General features: G+C 36.8%; 1 protein-coding gene across 1 annotated transcript in view; it reads left to right on the top strand.

Annotated features, from left to right (window-relative positions):
* LOC122787469 (S-adenosyl-L-methionine-dependent tRNA 4-demethylwyosine synthase TYW1-like) overlaps window positions 1-21,047 on the top strand; it is a 2,539,581-nt gene that overhangs the window by 251,775 nt on the left and 2,266,759 nt on the right. The window lies entirely within an intron of this gene.

Genomic DNA, 21,047 nt, shown 5'->3' with positions numbered 1-21,047 from the left:
CTGAGTTTTCTGTATTTGATCTAGTTGAACCTAGTGTAGTGCAGGCAAGAGGTGACGTTGTGCTAAGGCCCTTAAGCAAAACAAGCACTGACTGTGGAAATTTTTGAGCTGTTTGCTTTGCACAAGAAATAGATGTGGTAACTTTAGAAGCTGATGTGTAACCCTGACACATGCAGAAACTGTACTTTAGAAGCCAGCTAGTCTCAAAAGACTAAGCACGGAACTTGCATTAGCAATTCTTCCTGTACTGTGTTAAGAAAGAACTAAAGATGGTGCAGATTGATGCTTTATATCACAGGTATGTAGAAGTTAGCAGTACTTCAACTAGTTCTGCCACCTTTTCAAATGCCCAAAGTGGGATATTTTTTGTAGAAATGTGAGATTTTGCAGGACAAAACTTACCAACAGCCAGTCCAAAGGACAGAACTTCATTCACTCTTTTGCCAAAATAACAGCTTATTTTATAGCATTTGAGTTGCTTATGCCATTTCCTATAATATTTGTGTTTCAGATACAAAATAACTGTTTTATGCAACTATTAAGGAAAACTTAAGAAATATATTTTATCTTAAAATCTCAGGACATTTGCCATTTTTAGTTTTTTTTTCTCCGGACACAACTGCCCAAAGTGGGACTGTCCCTCACAAAGAGGGACAGGTGGTAACCCTAACTTCAACAGTGAACATAATCTAACAATTAAAATCTTGTAATTGTTAACACCTGTACTATAGCTATAATTAAGAGTATTGTCGGAGTTATGCAGAGAGATACTGCAGCAGTTTTGCTAAGTGGCTGTTAGTAACATATAATAAAGAAGTGGGATATTGTTTTTCCTCAAACTTGTAGAGCCACATTCTCCACAAATAGACACTTTTATTTGGATAATTTATTTGTAGTGAATGTAAAATTTTCCAGGCCAAATCTTTTATTGGGTATGTATTACATGGATGTACTTTGTTTGATATGGTCCCTTAAAAATATAAAAACGAATATGTAGAAGTTCATTATGGAAAGGATACATTTATTATTTTTCAAGCATTCTAATTGTTAGGTTCTCATGCAAGGAGAAAACAACTTATTCCCATGGCTAATCATTTCAGTTGCAAGTAGAAGTTGAACATAAAGTAACTGTGGTTTGGTGCAAAATTAATTCAGTAATCCCCTTTTGAATGATCTAAGTGTGATCTCTGTACTTGTAATGCAGACTGATGTTTGCTTACATACCTCCTTTTCCAGAAAAAATTCTAATATGAATTTTCAAGTCCATTTGGATGAAATTTGCAATGAGACAACGCAACTGGTTGTAATTTCCTCCATGTGCAAAACACAATAAAAACTTCCTTGCATTCCCATGTGAGAGACTTCATCCCACTCATTTACTTGCAAATATGTACTAACTCTGGTAGCACAACTTTGGAGAAAAGTGAAAACTGTGAATAGCTGATGGTGTTGTGTTAGTAATGGTGCTGGTAATGATTTTCTGTAAGAGATCACAAGTGATAACGTGCAGTTTGTCTAGGTGTGATTGAGCAAGTTGCATTTTTATCCACTTTACACTTAGTCACTAGCAAGGAAGCTGAAATAATCATCCACAAAGTGAATGTCCTTTTATATGAGAGACAGCAGTGCCTTAAATTTAAAGAAAGATGAAAGCTGTAAAACATAGGGAGATAATGCATTATTTAAGCTCCACTTTGCTTTGATGGATGTAAAAAGAGTTGTAGTAGTGAAGAATCTGGTGGGGGGTACATAGTTAATGCATCCTTGAAATACAGAGAAATGTTAGGTAGTCTGGGGTATTTTAGCATTGGCTGGCATTCTTTTTAGATTAACAGCCTTAGACAAGAATTCTTTCAATTCATGTTGAAAATTCTTTATAAATATCCTGATGTTTAGTATTCCTATGGGATAATAAATTTCTTTTGTATCTGAGTATAGTAGTATTCCCAACACAATGTTAGCCTTATCTGCCTGATCAATGATAATTCCTGATATATTTTCTATCTGTTTCAGGACTAGGCATTGCTTGTAAATTGTTTTCATATTCAGTAGACATTGCTAAGAAAACTGTGTAGAAGACATTCACCGCATTCACTTCAGAGTGCAACTTTTAGTAATTGGAATATGAGAATCCAGACTAGTGTAAGTCACTATTCTACTTTTCAGTGGACAGTTAGAGATATTAAGCAAGAAGTTTTATTAAAATCTTAAATGTGATAACCTACAAAGTGCAAGCCTGTATTTAGGGGCTTTACAGGAATACAGTCTGATTAAGAGATTTGCTCACTCAGTGGGTGAATTCATGCTGAGGGAATTGAACTTTGTAGAGTACAGGATGGAGCTTATTAACATATTAGAGGCTTGATCCTCTGTGCATTATTGCCGCCATCATCATTTAAATTATTGTCAGCAGCAGCTTCAAGAATTTGCTGTTGCAGTTGACGCTTACGAAAAAATATTTGTGACCCTTCTTAGCAGAAGAAAACTTTAAATTTAAGTTTTATTCTACAATCTGTCATGCTTTCTTCTGAAGTCATGCTTAAAATGTATTGTCCCACTTTAACACTGCATCACTGCATTTGGCAAGTTAGGCACTTCACTGCAACTTGCCATAGTCAAAACTAGTTTATTTGGGGCAGTTTTTCCATAAAAAAAGCTTTGTAGGCTTTTATATGGAAACCAAGGCCCAAATAAGTTGTGTTTTCCTCAGTAATGTTGTGCAAAGCAGTTGTCCCTAGTGTTTAATGGCTGCATCTCTGTGCATGTACAACATGTGCCCATTAAACTCTATGGTTGCATTTCTCTTGTTTTTACCCTGAGTTGATTTCACTGAGGATAAAGGTTGCACTTAATTTTTAGTGGCATCAGCTCACGGAAAATTAATTTTGTTAAGAGTTTTTCTCCTTAAAGAATACATAAAAGAAGTTCACAAATGGCTTAAAAGCCTGATCGGTACCTTAAGCACCACATAATTTGGTGCAAAATATAAGCTATGTAAACGTGACAATATACTTTAAATGTCTTCATCTTTGCACTTCCATGATTTCATGGTTATTCAAGTCTACATTATAAGCTTAAGGACATCTTATTCCTCTGGCTGTTTACACTTTAATGTCCTTGTCTGTGATCTATTCTGGTTGTGTAGAACCTTTCCCTGCTTCTCATTTAAAGTTGTCATTTTTTGGATTTCCATGATGTTTATCTGAAAAACTCTGGCTGAGAAGAGCCCTCTAGCTGAAGTAAAAAAAACAAAAATAAAAAACAAAAAAAAAAACAAAGCCCTCTAGTGTATTTCAACATGAGATTCGCGGTGGTGGTGCTGTGGTAGCGTTGTCGCCTCTCAGGAAGACGTTGTCCTGTTCGATTCTCAGCTAGAGTGTCTTCTGTGTGGAGATATGCGTGAATGGGCGTACCTTCGTTGAAGGTTGTGCATCAGGGCTGACAACTCTGCACGTAAAAATCAATTGCCAATCATTAGCGGACCGGAGTTCCGCTGTGGCGACCCCTAACCGGGAAAGCCGAAAGAGTTTATTTTAACATGAATTGAGGTCATGATAAAGCTAAGTTTGGTTAGTTATTGAGCAGGAAAAAGAAAACAAATGAAGTAATCCAAAAAGACACCACGTTGGACACAAGTTTAGTATAGTAAGCACTTTCGTTTATACTGCAATAGATAAACTTCTTCAGACAAAAAACACAGGAAAAAGACACTTCTTATAAAACGGCATTACATGACATCACATCCTGCCTTTAAATTAAAAGCAATATGCATTCAATATAATACATATATACATATCATTCTTATTAAAAGTAAGACACCAAATATACATTCAAAACTGAATATAAACATAATAAATATACAAATTTATCTAAAAGAAGCCTTAAGTTTTAAAAGGCTCATTATAGAGATGGTATCATTGAGCCCAGGATATACTGAAGCATTCAGCCTCAGTTGCCAACATAGCTCTTTTTCTTCCAGGTATAATGACATTGGACCTCCCCTAACATTTTCCGTGATTTTTTCAATAATCATAAAATGAAAGTCATGGCCAGGATAAGATAATGTATGCCTAGCTAAGGCATTAGTGATATTACCTTTACTAATAGCATAAATATGTTCATACATTCTACTTTTAAATACTCTATCGGTTTTCCCGATGTAGAATGCAGAACAAAACCGGCATAAAGCCAGGTATACTACTCCTTTAGTATTACAATTATATTTATCCTTTAAAGTGAACTTTTCACCCCTAATTTCAAAACTCTTGGAGACAAATACATTCTTACACATATTACATGTCCCACATTTAAACATACCACAATATGGTTTATGACAATTATAATGTTTGGACTCTAACCAACCTTTAAGTTTTTTGCCTCTCCTAAAGGTAACCTTAGGTCTATCCGTAAGACATTTTTTCAAAGATAAATCATCCATCAAAAATGTCCAATTTTTGACAATAATTGACTTAATAGTCAATCCATTACTTGAAAAGGTAGTAATAAAGTTAGTGCCACTATATTCGTTGTTCATAACAGTAATGGTATTTCGATCATCCACTACAGAACAAATGTTATCATAACTATCATTTAGTGTTACCATTTGTTCGTCTGGGGTACCCAAAATTGGTTTAAAATAACCATTCTGTCTTTTGGTACTAACTTCCTTTACTAATTCATCCATTAAATACTTTGGATAACCTCTATTCTGGAACATATCATATAAAAGATTACATTCCTCCAGGAAATCAACAAAAAGTGATGACATTCTAGCTGCCCTAACTAGTTGTCCTTTCACAACACCTCTCTTTTGATAGAGAGGGTGGCAGCTAGAAAAATGCAAAAAACAATTTGAATAAGTTGACTTTCTATGTATTTTAGATGTAAATCTTCTAAGGTTATAATTTTTAGTAAGTGATGCATCCAAAAATGCAATGGTCTCTTCTTGGAATTCAAAAGTAAATTCCAAGAAGTTCGTAAAATTATTCAGAACTACCATAAATAACTCTGCTGATTGCTTGTCCCCCTTCCATAAAATAAAAATATCATCCAGGTATCTGGTGTACCAAGCAACTTTCTCCTGGAACATATTAATTTTTTTTTTGAAAAGGAATTGATTTTCCCAAAAAGCCATTACGGTGTTGGCAAATGTTGCTCCACATGGTGTACCCATGGCTATTCCAGTTTTTTGTAAGTAAAATTCCTTATCAAATATGAAAATGTTGTTCATGAGGACAATTTCTAAAAGATATATTATCAAATCAATCTCATTACCATCCATCTTCTGGTCCAATAAGTAATCCCTAACCCAATCACATCCTATATCCTGAGGTATACATGTATATAGATCCCTTACATCAATTGTAAGGAAACTGAGTTCAGGGAAAATGGAAAATTATTAATCGCTTCAAGGAAGGACCATGAGTCTTTACAGATTTGTTTTGATTTTTCAAAATTCCTTCAGTTTACAATCAACATACTTAGCGCAACCATAGGTGATAGATTGCCTACAATCAATTATAGGTCTAAATGGCGGTGCTTCTAGGCATTCATGTATTTTAGGTAGTCCAAATAAAGTAGGTGTTATTGGATGTATCATTTTTAAATAATTAAAAAGATCCATATCTATTCTACCTTCTACAAAGAGGTCATTTATGAAGCCAGTCACCTTCCGGTAAGCTCCATTAATTTAATTCCGAGAAACTTTCATATAAGCTGGTGTATTTAACATGTAATACCTAGGATGAAGATGCTGAAAAAAATCTCTCTCAATGAGAAATTTTGGTCTATCTACAGTAGTAGGACAGATTTTTTTTTTTTTAATTCTATTACTAATTTATTCATTAATTCTCAGGTTGCACAGTTAATCTGGATCAGAGTCATAGAGTTCAGGCACTCACTGGGTACAAAGTTTATTGAAGTGTGTTTCACAACACCTAAGAGCCCTTTGCACTCGTAGTACAGAATGTACCAGATGCAGTTGCTCTGTGGTGGACAGAATTTTTACTTTAGTTCTACTGTTTTCCCCTTAGAGATTAATTCCATCCAGTTTAAGGACTGAAAAGGTCTTTAAACTGATTAATTTCCAAATTTTTATTCACAATGAGGCAATATTTAACTCAAGTTAGGTGCAGTAATAAAATAAAATAATTGCAGTAATCTACACTATCTGCCCGAAGCAGCCTAACACATAAGAGTAAACTCTGACTCTGTCACATCATATTACCATACTAAATGTGAAATGTCTTAACTACCGGTTACCTTTATGATTTAATTAAGTGTCACTGTAGCTATTGCCATGTTTGCCAACTTTGAAAATCCTGGTATGACAGAATGGGCTCCATCCAAAAGCTTCAGGCATGGTACTTGCTATCTAATCAGGGATTCAGAACGCACCCGAAACATCATCAGGAATCCTTTATAGTTTATCCTTCATGTGAAGTAGGACCCACCCCCCCTATTAAAAAAATAAATAAATAAATCGCATACCATTTAACGTATGTATGCTTGGCAAAACAGTGGCTGTAGTACAGCGCTGCTTCTTTAGCTAAATGATGTGGTTCTGCAAACTGAATTCAAAACTTAGTAATACTTCATGTTTTCAGTAACTGTCAGAATTTGACACTTTAAGCCCACGTAAAAGGATGATGGATGCTTTTACATTCTTTCCTTTAGCATACTTCTTCATTTTACTGTTTGGAAAAGAGTGTTTGTTTTATATATTGTCTTGTAAATCCACCCATTAAGGAGAAGTAAAACATCTGTAGCACCATGCTGTATTATAGTACACCAAGAAAAAGCCCCTACTTCCTGTCAGATATGTAATACGATTGTTAGCTTAGAACATTTTAGTGTTAATATAGTACTAATGAAGACAAGTTAGCCATGGTATTTCTCTTCAGAATAGTTGCAGAATAAGCAAGCAGAATGCTACAGACATATTCCTTGTATTATGGTGCCATCTAATGGCAAGAAGTGATGTTAATCCTGGTAAGCTGGCAAAGCTAGCCAGAGCAGACATGTTTCTCTGTAGAATTAGCATGTTTGAGCAGTTGTATGTCTTATAAAAATAGCAGAATATGTATTTACGCAGTAGTAGTTTTCATCTGGTGTAAAACAAAATTGGGGGATCTAACGGATTAAAACAGTAGGAGAAAGGCTTGTTTCATACATGTTGGTTAAGAGAATTGTACCATCAAACCACAGTCTTAATTAGTGAGTCTACATGCTCCAATTTCTCCAGGTTTTGGGTTTCTAATACCATGACCGGAATGGACCCCATTCCTAAGTTAAAGTATGATTTAAGTTAGTGAAACTAGTATTGTATCAATCTTTGATGTTAGCCAAAAGTGCTCTTTGCAATAGCCACAATGTGCCCAGAATTGTCTACTCCTACAATTCATATGGAGTTACATGTATTGGTAACATATCTAAATACGACTAAATTCTTTGAGATCCATTGCCAATACTACTATTGGAACTGTCTGGGTATCGTCCTTCCACATTCCCATCGTTTCTGCCTGCAAATCCTGGTATTTCATGACTTTGTGTCTTTCTGTTTATAAGACAGTATAGTCACTGTGACTGTAGCAACATCAGTGATTAATGCTACTTCTTCTTTTCATGGACTGTTATATCAATTTTTTCTTACTTGTATTTTTTGCATTGTTGGTAATGCGGGATCCCATTTGATATAAACTTCATCATTCTCTATAATGCTTTGTGACTCATGGTTTCAATGCATCTCAGCTACTTAAGTATTGTAATGTTTGCACAATCCTCAAAGCAACAGTCTTGCCACAATATTATGCCTTTCAGTATACGGCCCCTCTGCCATTAGTGTATCACACCTAGCAACAAGATGTGCGACTATTTACAGAACCTGCATTTGTCTTTTTTCTCTCACGTGTTCAATGGACTTTATAAACCATAATGTACATAGACCAGTATCCTAGGCTGCCAGTATTAACCTTTCATTGTGTGGTTTTAAATTCACCTCTCATAAAGCATTCCTGCATTAGATCCTGATCGACATGAAGTTGTTCCAGGAGTTTTCTGTACTTGAAACTATTTGTATGCCTTTTCAACATTTGACTTCTCATCTGATCCTTCTTATATTCTTTCTTTTGTTTTTTGGCACATTTGGTTCCAACCTGATTTTTATGTGTACTTCTGGTCTGATTTCCATTCCTGCTTCATACTAATATGGTTTTGTTAAACTGAGCAGGGGAGTCCTCTTAGGCTTGTTCTCCTCAGGCTTTTAAGCTTTCACAGGATATGTACAAGGGTAGTGTGACAGCGGTGAGGTCTGCGGTGGGAGTGACAGATGCGTTTAAGGTGGAGGTGTGAAAAAAAGACACCACGTTGGACACAAGTTTAGTATAGTAAGCACTTTCGTTTATACTGCAATAGATAAACTTCTTCAGACAAAAAACACAGGAAAAAGACACTTCTTATAAAACGGCATTACATGACATCACATCCTGCCTTTAAATTAAAAGCAATATGCATTCAATATAATACATATATACATATCATTCTTATTAAAAGTAAGACACCAAATATACATTCAAAACTGAATATAAACATAATAAATGTACAAATTTATCTAAAAGAAGCCTTAAGTTTTAAAAGGCTCATTATAGAGATGGTATCATTGAGCCCAGGATATACTGAAGCATTCAGCCTCAGTTGCCAACATAGCTCTTTTTCTTCCAGGTATAATGACATTGGACCTCCCCTAACATTTTCCGTGATTTTTTCAATAATCATAAAATGAAAGTCATGGCCAGGATAAGATAATGTATGCCTAGCTGAGGCATTAGTGATATTACCTTTACTAATAGCATAAATATGTTCATACATTCTACTTTTAAATACTCTATCGGTTTTCCCGATGTAGAATGCAGAACAAAACCGGCATAAAGCCAGGTATACTACTCCTTTAGTATTACAATTATATTTATCCTTTAAAGTGAACTTTTCACCCCTAATTTCAAAACTCTTGGAGACAAATACATTCTTACACATATTACATGTCCCACATTTAAACATACCACAATATGGTTTATGACAATTATAATGTTTGGACTCTAACCAACCTTTAAGTTTTTGCCTCTCCTAAAGGTAACCTTAGGTCTATCCGTAAGACATTTTTTCAAAGATAAATCATCCATCAAAATGTCCAATTTTTGACAATAATTGACTTAATAGTCAATCCATTACTTGAAAAGGTAGTAATAAAGTTAGTGCCACTATATTCGTTGTTCATAACAGTAATGGTATTTCGATCATCCACTACAGAACAAATGTTATCATAACTATCATTTAGTGTTACCATTTGTTCGTCTGGGGTACCCAAAATTGGTTTAAAATAACCATTCTGTCTTTTGGTACTAACTTCCTTTACTAATTCATCCATTAAATACTTTGGATAACCTCTATTCTGGAACATATCATATAAAAGATTACATTCCTCCAGGAAATCAACAAAAAGTGATGACATTCTAGCTGCCCTAACTAGTTGTCCTTTCACAACACCTCTCTTTTGATAGAGAGGGTGGCAGCTAGAAAAATGCAAAAAACAATTTGAATAAGTTGACTTTCTATGTATTTTAGATGTAAATCTTCTAAGGTTATAATTTTTAGTAAGTGATGCATCCAAAATGCAATGGTCTCTTCTTGGAATTCAAAAGTAAATTCCAAGAAGTTCGTAAAATTATTCAGAACTACCATAAATAACTCTGCTGATTGCTTGTCCCCCTTCCATAAAATAAAAATATCATCCAGGTATCTGGTGTACCAAGCAACTTTCTCCTGGAACATATTAATTTTTTTTTTGAAAAGGAATTGATTTTCCCAAAAAGCCATTACGGTGTTGGCAAATGTTGCTCCACATGGTGTACCCATGGCTATTCCAGTTTTTTGTAAGTAAAATTCCTTATCAAATATGAAAAAGTTGTTCATGAGGACAATTTCTAAAAGATATATTATCAAATCAATCTCATTACCATCCATCTTCTGGTCCAATAAGTAATCCCTAACCCAATCACATCCTATATCCTGAGGTATACATGTATATAGATCCCTTACATCAATTGTAAGGAAATTGAGTTCAGGGGAAAATGGAAAATTATTAATCGCTTCAAGGAAGGACCATGAGTCTTTACAGATTTGTTTTTGATTTTTCAAAAATTCCTTCAGTTTACAATCAACATACTTAGCGCAACCATAGGTGATAGATTGCCTACAATCAATTATAGGTCTAAATGGCGGTGCTTCTAGGCATTCATGTATTTTAGGTAGTCCAAATAAAGTAGGTGTTATTGGATGTATCATTTTTAAATAATTAAAAAGATCCATATCTATTCTACCTTCTACAAAGAGGTCATTTATGAAGCCAGTCACCTTCCGGTAAGCTCCATTAATTTAATTCCGAGAAACTTTCATATAAGCTGGTGTATTTAACATGTAATACCTAGGATGAAGATGCTGAAAAAATCTCTCTCAATGAGAAATTTTGGTCTATCTACAGTAGTAGGACAGATTTTTTTTTTTTTAATTCTATTACTAATTTATTCATTAATTCTCAGGTTGCACAGTTAATCTGGATCAGAGTCATAGAGTTCAGGCACTCACTGGGTACAAAGTTTATTGAAGTGTGTTTCACAACACCTAAGAGCCCTTTGCACTCGTAGTACAGAATGTACCAGATGCAGTTGCTCTGTGGTGGACAGAATTTTTACTTTAGTTCTACTGTTTTCCCCTTAGAGATTAATTCCATCCAGTTTAAGGACTGAAAAGGTCTTTAAACTGATTAATTTCCAAATTTTTATTCACAATGAGGCAATATTTAACTCAAGTTAGGTGCAGTAATAAAATAAAATAATTGCAGTAATCTACACTATCTGCCCGAAGCAGCCTAACACATAAGAGTAAACTCTGACTCTGTCACATCATATTACCATACTAAATGTGAAATGTCTTAACTACCGGTTACCTTTATGATTTAATTAAGTGTCACTGTAGCTATTGCCATGTTTGCCAACTTTGAAAATCCTGGTATGACAGAATGGGCTCCATCCAAAAGCTTCAGGCATGGTACTTGCTATCTAATCAGGGATTCAGAACGCACCCGAAACATCATCAGGAATCCTTTATAGTTTATCCTTCATGTGAAGTAGGACCCACCCCCCCTATTAAAAAAATAAATAAATAAATCGCATACCATTTAACGTATGTATGCTTGGCAAAACAGTGGCTGTAGTACAGCGCTGCTTCTTTAGCTAAATGATGTGGTTCTGCAAACTGAATTCAAAACTTAGTAATACTTCATGTTTTCAGTAACTGTCAGGAATTTGACACTTTAAGCCCACGTAAAAGGATGATGGATGCTTTTACATTCTTTCCTTTAGCATACTTCTTCATTTTACTGTTTGGAAAAGAGTGTTTGTTTTATATATTGTCTTGTAAATCCACCCATTAAGGAGAAGTAAAACATCTGTAGCACCATGCTGTATTATAGTACACCAAGAAAAAGCCCCTACTTCCTGTCAGATATGTAATACGATTGTTAGCTTAGAACATTTTAGTGTTAATATAGTACTAATGAAGACAAGTTAGCCATGGTATTTCTCTTCAGAATAGTTGCAGAATAAGCAAGCAGAATGCTACAGACATATTCCTTGTATTATGGTGCCATCTAATGGCAAGAAGTGATGTTAATCCTGGTAAGCTGGCAAAGCTAGCCAGAGCAGACATGTTTCTCTGTAGAATTAGCATGTTTGAGCAGTTGTATGTCTTATAAAAATAGCAGAATATGTATTTACGCAGTAGTAGTTTTCATCTGGTGTAAAACAAAAATTGGGGGGGATCTAACGGATTAAAACAGTAGGAGAAAGGCTTGTTTCATACATGTTGGTTAAGAGAATTGTACCATCAAACCACAGTCTTAATTAGTGAGTCTACATGCTCCAATTTCTCCAGGTTTTTTTGGGTTTCTAATACCATGACCGGAATGGACCCCATTCCTAAGTTAAAGTATGATTTAAGTTAGTGAAACTAGTATTGTATCAATCTTTGATGTTAGCCAAAAGTGCTCTTTGCAATAGCCACAATGTGCCCAGAATTGTCTACTCCTACAATTCATATGGAGTTACATGTATTGGTAACATATCTAAATACGACTAAATTCTTTGAGATCCATTGCCAATACTACTATTGGAACTGTCTGGGTATCGTCCTTCCACATTCCCATCGTTTCTGCCTGCAAATCCTGGTATTTCATGACTTTGTGTCTTTCTGTTCATAAGACAGTATAGTCACTGTGACTGTAGCAACATCAGTGATTAATGCTACTTCTTCTTTTCATGGACTGTTATATCAATTTTTTCTTACTTGTATTTTTTGCATTGTTGGTAATGCGGGATCCCATTTGATATAAACTTCATCATTCTCTATAATGCTTTGTGACTCATGTTTTCAATGCATCTCAGCTACTTAAGTATTGTAATGTTTGCACAATCCTCAAAGCAACAGTCTTGCCACAATATTATGCCTTTCAGTATACGGCCCCTCTGCCATTAGTGTATCACACCTAGCAACAAGATGTGCGACTATTTACAGAACCTGCATTTGTCTTTTTCTCTCACGTGTTCAATGGACTTTATAAACCATAATGTACATAGACCAGTATCCTAGGCTGCCAGTATTAACCTTTCATTGTGTGGTTTTAAATTCACCTCTCATAAAGCATTCCTGCATTAGATCCTGATCGACATGAAGTTGTTCCAGGAGTTTTCTGTACTTGAAACTATTTGTATGCCTTTTCAACATTTGACTTCTCATCTGATCCTTCTTATATTCTTTCTTTTGTTTTTTGGCACATTTGGTTCCAACCTGATTTTTATGTGTACTTCTGGTCTGATTTCCATTCCTGCTTCATACTAATATGGTTTTGTTAAACTGAGCAGGGGAGTCCTCTTAGGCTTGTTCTCCTCAGGCTTTTAAGCTTTCACAGGATATGTACAAGGGTAGTGTGACAGCGGTGAGGTCTGCGGTGGGAGTGACAGATGCGTTTAAGGTGGAGGTGTGATTACATCAAGGATCAGCGCTGAGCCCTTTCTTATTTGCAATGGTGATGGACAGGTTGACGGATGAGATCAGACCGGAGTCCCCGTGGACTATGATGTTTGCAGATGATATTTTGGTCTGTAGTGAGAGTAGGGAACAGGTTTAGGAGACCCTGGAGAGATGGAGATATGCTCTAGAGCAGGGGTGTCCAACCTTTTCAGTTGCAAGGGCCGCATTGAGTCAACAGAAATGGTCTGGGGGCAAACGGCAAGTGAGGACCAAAAAAAAAAAAGGTCTCACATTAACTGAAGAGCAAAAAAAGGTTTATGCGGACTAATGTGGCTGGTATTGTAGGTTAATTTGAACAATAAATAAATTAATAAATGCATAATATTTGCCCTAAAATTCAATATCTCATAACCATCCTATGACCTTCATAGTTGAAGTTGTTAGTAAGCCATTAGTATGTGTTCCACATTTTGCCCATTTGTTCCACATTATAAGGGCTAGTGTTCCTCATTTTTGAGATCAAAGGTTGAGAGCTATGGTACATACTGAAAGCAGAGAGTTTCTCTTTCTAAAAATAAATTATTTACTAATCTACGCCAAAGGCAAGTGTGTGACCTGTTGTGCCACTGACACTGCTGTACAGTAATGTTATTCCATGATTCAAGGATAAGAAAGTGGGTTTCATTAAGAAATGTTTTTTCACCCATGTATAATGCAGAATCATTACAGTAGGCTTAGTCCCCCCCCCCCTCATACACACACACACCACAAGGATTTGAATTATCTTAATACTTTATACGAGATTACCCTTTCAGAAAGACCAAGCAAGCAGCCTTTTTATTGTTGGTAAGTTAATGTTAAATAATATATGCATTCAGCAAGTCTCTCTTTAACAGCAGTAACTGCATTAAACATCACAAAACTGTGACTTTGCAGGGATGACAATGCAAATATATGTTTTGCACACACACACACACACACACACACCAGGAGCTTGTCTGATGACTCCAGTACCCACACAGCCCTTTCATTCTGGAGACATAGTAGCTGGGCATTTCATGGCTGACCAAGAGCCTATAACAATTTGTTCCCACCCTGAAGTCCCTTTCAGCCTTTCTGCTCCCTAGTGAGAGTTATTAATATATATACTTATATAGGAAGCTGACAAGCTTTCTGACACGGTGTGGCCTACCCTCTCCTCTGTGGGAGAACTCCTCCTTATTAGTTCCTGTGAGCTTGCTATTGCTGTCTTCTGAGGGGAAGCATACTTCCACATGCTGAATTCCCCTCCACTTTGCTAGTGGTAAGCATTATGAGAGCAAGGGCTCAGCTGTCTGAAACTACACCTGGTAACACCTAGTAATCCTACTACATGTCACCCTTGTGGAGAACTAGAACCAAGCTGGCATCCCCAAATCATCCCCAACTTCCCAGTTTATCTCCCATAGGCAGCTGAGCAGCTTCTTGAACTCGGGTCATCTGTGCATAATCAGGGCTTTATCCTTCTACATCACGGAGCTGGTCAGGAACCATGTGAAAATACTGAGCATAGCATAATTATTAGAATGGGCAGACAGTTATGCTCCTAAGACTTGGGAACAACATAAAGATTCCTATGTTCCTTTGATAATGCCAGCAAGTTTTCCATGTCTAGAGTGACTGTATGACTGCAGACTTTTGTGGAATATTTGATCTTACTGTGTTTGCAGAGATATAGGTTTAATGACATGTTAGTAGGCTTTAATGGACGATTAAATATATGGTTACAGTAATGTTAATTTGTAAGTACTGTGTCTGTACAAAGGCTGTGAAACTAGTATACACCACACACACACACACACACACACATATATATATATATATATATATATATATATATATATATATATATATATGCTTTATCCACTGTCTGTAACTCTCTTTCATAGGCACATGATCACTGTCTCCCTCACTCTCCCTTTCTTGTACAACCTTTTGCTAACAAATAAAGTATACAAGTCCAAATTCTGTAACGTTAAAAATCCACTTGCAGAGTGTCATGTATATTTTTTGCTGTGCATTATAGGCTGCATTTTATGTTTTTTCATGATTCACTGGCAATAATGATATAATTTAAAAAAGGTGCAAAAAAAGGTTGCTGAACCTTTTACAACACATTAACCAAGCAAAGAGGAAAATTGTTAAAATGTCAATAATGCTAAACTTCAACCAGAAGGCTGTAGTTATTGTTTACACAAGTAGCTTTTACCCATACACTTAATTATGACCTGTTACACAAATATGCTTCTAGCAAAAATCTAAGACAAATATGAGGATCAGGAGGACACAACACCTTACAAACATAGCTGATATATTTTGGACTCCTTACTCCAGTCCCATCTTGTATTTGGAAATTAGATTCATAGAAGTGAATTAACTGTTATCTTATAGCACTCCAAAATGACGAAATAAGTCATTAATTCAAGTCATCAGCTTTTACAAAAGTAATAAAAACAAGTGTGTTTGTATATGGACAGTTCACCCTCTATTCCCCAGACAGCCCATATCTATGTTTACTATGAATTTTCTTAACCTTGACGATAATGGAAAAGTCCCTTAACTCCAAAGTGCAGCCAACTGTAACTAACAAGATAATGAGACTCTATACTCATGGTCGAACAATGCTGCCTTCAAAGAAAGTTTCTTCCCATCCAAACCTAAGCACCACTAAGAGTACTTAATCATTTGTATATTGCAGGCTTAGTATGAAAAACGTGTGTATGTGTGTGTGTGTGTCTGTGTGTGTGTGTGTGTGTGCGTGCGTGTCTGTGTGTGTGTGTGCGCGCCTCTGTCTCTCTTTGCTGTTGCAAACCTAGTTTTTGGAGCAAGTAATCAGGAAATAAAAAACAGAGCTGACCTAATGTAATTTCCTTTTATATTTCCCTTTATGAAATAATAATGAATAATCAGAAAAAATGACCGTAAGAAGCTTGATAAAATTCTGATCTAAGGTAGTGATACTTTGATTCTTTATTATAGATTACCCTGAGATTATGTTTTCAAATTGTAGCACATGGCTATGAACGGCGTAAAAATACAAAGTCTGATGCTACAAATTTCAGTGCAATAACACACCATCCCAAGCATAGACAACAAAACACACTTTGCATTTCTGCAGTAGGAAGCTACACATACTTCAAACACTCATCCTCATTTTTCATGACCTCCACATCTCCAAAATTATTCTGGTTACATCAAATACCCATAAACAATGAAGGCAAATTCCTTTTCCAACAGATGGATCCTGCTACCCATAGCTGCCTACATTAAACTGACTCCCTCATGAAACAGACCCAACAGAAAACAAACTACAGGGAACTCATGCAACAACCTTAGGTCAATATGCTTTTAGCAACCTTCATTTATTCTAATCATTGTACACAGAATACACAACCAGAATAAGTCTGACCACTATAGCTTAGCTTACCTTTTACTGCTGTAAAATAGATGTTGTAGTCAGGTAAATAAATCCAACTTCTTCGCCGCGATCTCACTCCTTCCTTCACCGCAAATGAAAAAAAATGACCGAACGGTGTTTTGGCGCATGCGCATACCAGCTGAAAGACGCTGGCAAGAAAAAAACGTGAAAAAAGTAATTTTGCACATGCGCAGAATAGCTGAGGGACGCGGACGTGAAAACACACGGAAAAAAAAGTTAAATTTCAATTTAAGGGTCGCGGGCCGCATGGAAGAGCTCTGGGGGCCGCGGGTTGGACACTCCTGCTCTAGAGAGAAGAGGAATGAAGGTCAGCAGGACTAAGACAGAATATATATGTGTGAATGAGAGGGAGGATAAGAGGAATGGTGAGGATGCAAGGAGTGGAGGCGGCGAAGGTGGATGAGTTTAAATACTTGGGATCAATAGTTCAGAGTAATGGTGAGTGTGGAAGAGAGGTGAAGAAGAGAGTACAGGCAGGATGGAGTGGGTGGAGAAGAGTGTCAGGAGTGATTTGTGACAGACTAGTACCAGTAAGAGTGAAAGGGAAGGTCTACAAGAGGGCAGTGAGACCAGCTATGTTATATGGGTTGGAGACAGTGGCATTGACAAAAAGGCAGGAGTTAAGAGCTGGATGTGGCAGAGTTAAAGATGTTAAGATTTGCACTGGATGTGACGAAGGTGGACAGGATTATGAATAAGTATATTAGAGGGTCAGCCCAGGTTGGAAGGTTTGGAGACAAAGTCAGAGAGGCAAGATTACGTTGGTTTGGACATGTGCTGAGGAAGGATGCTGAGTATATTGGGAAAAAGATGCTAAGGATGAAGCTACCAGGTAACGGGAAAAGAGGAAGGCCTAAGATAAGGTTTATGGATGTGGTGAGAGAAGACATGCAGGTGGTTGGTGTGACAGATCAAGATGCAGTGGACAGGAAGAAGGGAAACTCCTAACGGGAACGGCCGAAAGAAGATTATGACTGTGTTTGTATCTGTTGAAGTCAGAAAGATATGTATGCAGTTCCTGCGATTGCAGATCTGTACATGCAGTCATTTTTAAGGAGGCCCATAGCTCCTTCAGAATGAGGAATATCTAATCTTGGCCACTTCGCCACAACAGTCATGAAGTCCTTCTGTGTGGCACACCTAATCACCAAGGGCTTTTCATCCAGAAAAAGGAGGTCATTGTCCCACTGTATTCATCCCTCAGACCCTTTATAGAATACAATGCCCCGTTTGGTATGTATCTCTCAAGACATTTGCTACATCTGGAAAGGCCGCAGAAATACCTCACTAAAAGAATCACAAGCCTAAAGCATATGCCCTGTGCTGATTGTCTAAAAAAAAACCTCCAGCTATACTCTGTCGCATATAGTCTACTCAGAGGTGATCTCTGCTTAACATACAAGGCCATGTCAAACCCAGAGCTGTTGGACATGCTACACTTAAAGAAATCTCAGTCCCTGAGAGCCACACGCTCCAGGGATCTAAACCTTGTCATCACAATGAACAAAACATGCTCTAGGGATAGGTTCCTTACCCAGAGACTCCCCAGACTCTGGAATAGACTGCCCATACACATCAAGCAGAGCGCCTCTTTGGCCCTCTTCAAAGGGATCCTTGATTGGATGGGAGAGAGGAAATTTACCCCAGGGATCACGTCAGTCAACCTGCTAGACAGGGGTCCAGGGAAGTAAATGTTGTGGGAAGAAATAGCCAGGGAATTGTTATGGTTAGGCTTGTATAGTCCCTAGGGCTGATAGCCTAGTACCAACCTATGAATCTATGGTATGCACTGATTTTTGTATATCAGTGGATAAGCATGAAGCAGCTGATCCAATACCTTTTGGGGCCAGTCACCCCAAAAGTTTGTTGGAACAGGAAGAGCAAATTGGTTTATAGACTGGGCGTTCCTAGATGTCAAAGCTGTTTTTAGTGTAAATGTTAGTCTTATAAAATGTTCCTTAGTGAGTTTTAACATTTTGTTCATGCTTTACTGTCGATCCTTCATCAGTTCCCAAATAAGGATGCACTCCATCCTGCTCAATTTCCTTTATATCATGTTTCTGTCTCAGACTGATATTTTCTTTGTGTTGCTTTTGCACATTTGTTCAGACCAGATGACATTCTCATATCATTTGAGAATGTTTTGATCACTTGCAGTGATGTTTCCAGCTCCTCATCTGATGAACTGTACGGTTTTTAATAATCCACAAAAAGAAGAAAAGTCTTTACACTTGGTTGTTTTCTGGGAGCCAAATTGTAATCATGACCTAATCTGTTAAGTAGACAGCCTAATGGGTTAAGGGCAAGACAAAAGAGCAGTGGTGATGATCACCTTGGAATATCCCCCTTTGAACTTTTATCCCTGGAGTAATAATTTGTCCTTTATCATGGCTTAGCTGTAGAGTGAGTTTGCCTTTCATGGTCAACTGTAATGTAATTGATCAATGTATGGTGCATGTGGGATACTGTGAAATGTGTTTTTGTAATTTATCCATACCATGCTTGGATTCTTCCTTTGTTTTAAAAAAAAAAAAATTCTCCATTTTGACGTCAACAACAAATTATCTTTTGTTCCATAGGACTTTCTTCGGTTGCTCTTTGGTTCTCTAGTCATGCCTGAGTTTTCTTCTGAATGGCTATAAACTCTGTCGACATCAGTTCCAGTATATATATATATATATATATATATATAAATATATATACATCATCAGAAGGCAAGTTATTGGTCTGTAGTTTTTAGGTTAGTTTGCAGGCTCACTCTTAAGCAGGAGTATTTTTTTTTCGTTAACCAGGTTTGTGTTTGTTCAAGATGTATGTACAAGTAGTTCTTACTCGGGGCTAAATCTTCATGTAAATATGTTAATAGGTTTATTCAGAAGTTGGGTACTGCATCTAGGCCTGGAGTTTTCCAATTAGGAGCTTTTCTTAATTTAGTTTCAATTTCTCTGGCCTTTACTTCATCCCATTTCATATCCTGTACGTATGAAGATCTTATTAACATCTTCTGTCCATTCAGAACGTTTGTTATTATTCCACAGGGTCTTCGCAGATATTTTTACAAACTGTCTATTTATTCATTTTTTGGTGTTTCTATTCTCTTTGCTTTATTTCCCAGTTCTCTATAAAACTTTTTTGGGTCATTGGTGAATTTCTTGTTTTGTACCTTTCCTTTATACTTAACTTTTAAGTTTTTCTGCCTGTGTTGATATCTTTAGTTTATTATTTAAATAGTGTACAGTCTATCTTTTTTTGTTTTGATACTGTGCATCATCATCTTGTTAGTCTAAGTATTTTGTTGATCTGTTCCCTCTTCTGTACTTTTATAACAGTAGCACTTACCTTAATTGCTTTATAGTTTTCTGTATTCAGTTCTTCCATTATGGCATTTGATTTCTTCACTTCCTTTCCCTTATTACTCTGTTTTTGAGGCAAGACTTTATCAGTTAATTTAGCTGCACAGTAATCTATCCCATTTCTTCAGCTCTGTCACATGAATTTCTGTTAATAGTTTTGATTACTGTATTCATTTGTTTTATCAAACGTCTGACATTTCGGGTCTGAATGACTTTCTGTAATCCACTTCTTCTGATCTTAATATGTCTATCCATCTCTATTAAATCAAAAAAATCTTTCCTTAGATCATTTTCTACTAAATTGCGGGCACATTCTTTATTCTCTCTACCTTGTGGAAATTCGACAAAGTTCTAAAACATCTTCCTGTGACACATTCTCTTCAGGTGTATGCTGTGCATCATTCATTGTTCTTTCATATGGGAACTCACTGGTCTATCACTCTACAAGGTTGACTGTGTCAAAGTTGCCACCGTTTCCTGTTCTTTCCCTTGTTCGTAGGTTCATAGGTGAGTAGTAGGCTAATGGCTCTGGAGCCAGCAGAAGCCTAGCCCAAGAAAATTCCCAGCCGTCCTGTTGCCAGATGTAAGTTCCTTGTGCCCATATTGAGCAAGGCTGTTGATGTGATCCCCAGGGTGAATTTCCTGTTGACCCATCCACTCGTCAAGATTTTTCTTGAAGAGGACTAGTGAAATGCTCTGCTTGACATGAGTAGAGTGTTTATTTCGGAGTATGGGAAGTCTCTGGGTTAGGAATCTGTCCCTCCAGCTGGTTCTGTTTATTGTGATGATGAGGTTGAGGTCTTTGGAGCGTGTGGTGCGGAGTGATTGAGACTTTTTCAGATGAAGCATGTCTAGCAACACTGGGTCAGACATGGATTTGTAGGTCAAGCAGAGATCGCCTCTAAGTAGGCGATATGAGATGGAGTATAGCTGGAGTTTAAGTCCTAGGATCCTCTTTGTGAGGAATTTTTGAGGCCCCTCCAGTTGTTTTAGGTGTCTAGTGAGTTACATGCAAAATGGAACACTGTACTCTATAATGGGTCTAATGAGGGATGAGTAGAGGGGGATTATGACTTTTCTTCCTGGATGAGAAGCCTTTTGTAATGAGGTGTGCCACAAGGAAGGACTTCCTGACT

The sequence above is a fragment of the Protopterus annectens genome, chromosome 13.part0 (assembly GCF_019279795.1).
Source record: "Protopterus annectens isolate FY-2018-M chromosome 13.part0, PAN1.0, whole genome shotgun sequence".
NCBI lineage: Eukaryota > Metazoa > Chordata > Ceratodontiformes > Protopteridae > Protopterus > Protopterus annectens.
The sequence above is the reverse complement of the archived record's forward strand: the minus strand, read 5'-3'. Positions and strand labels throughout refer to the sequence as shown.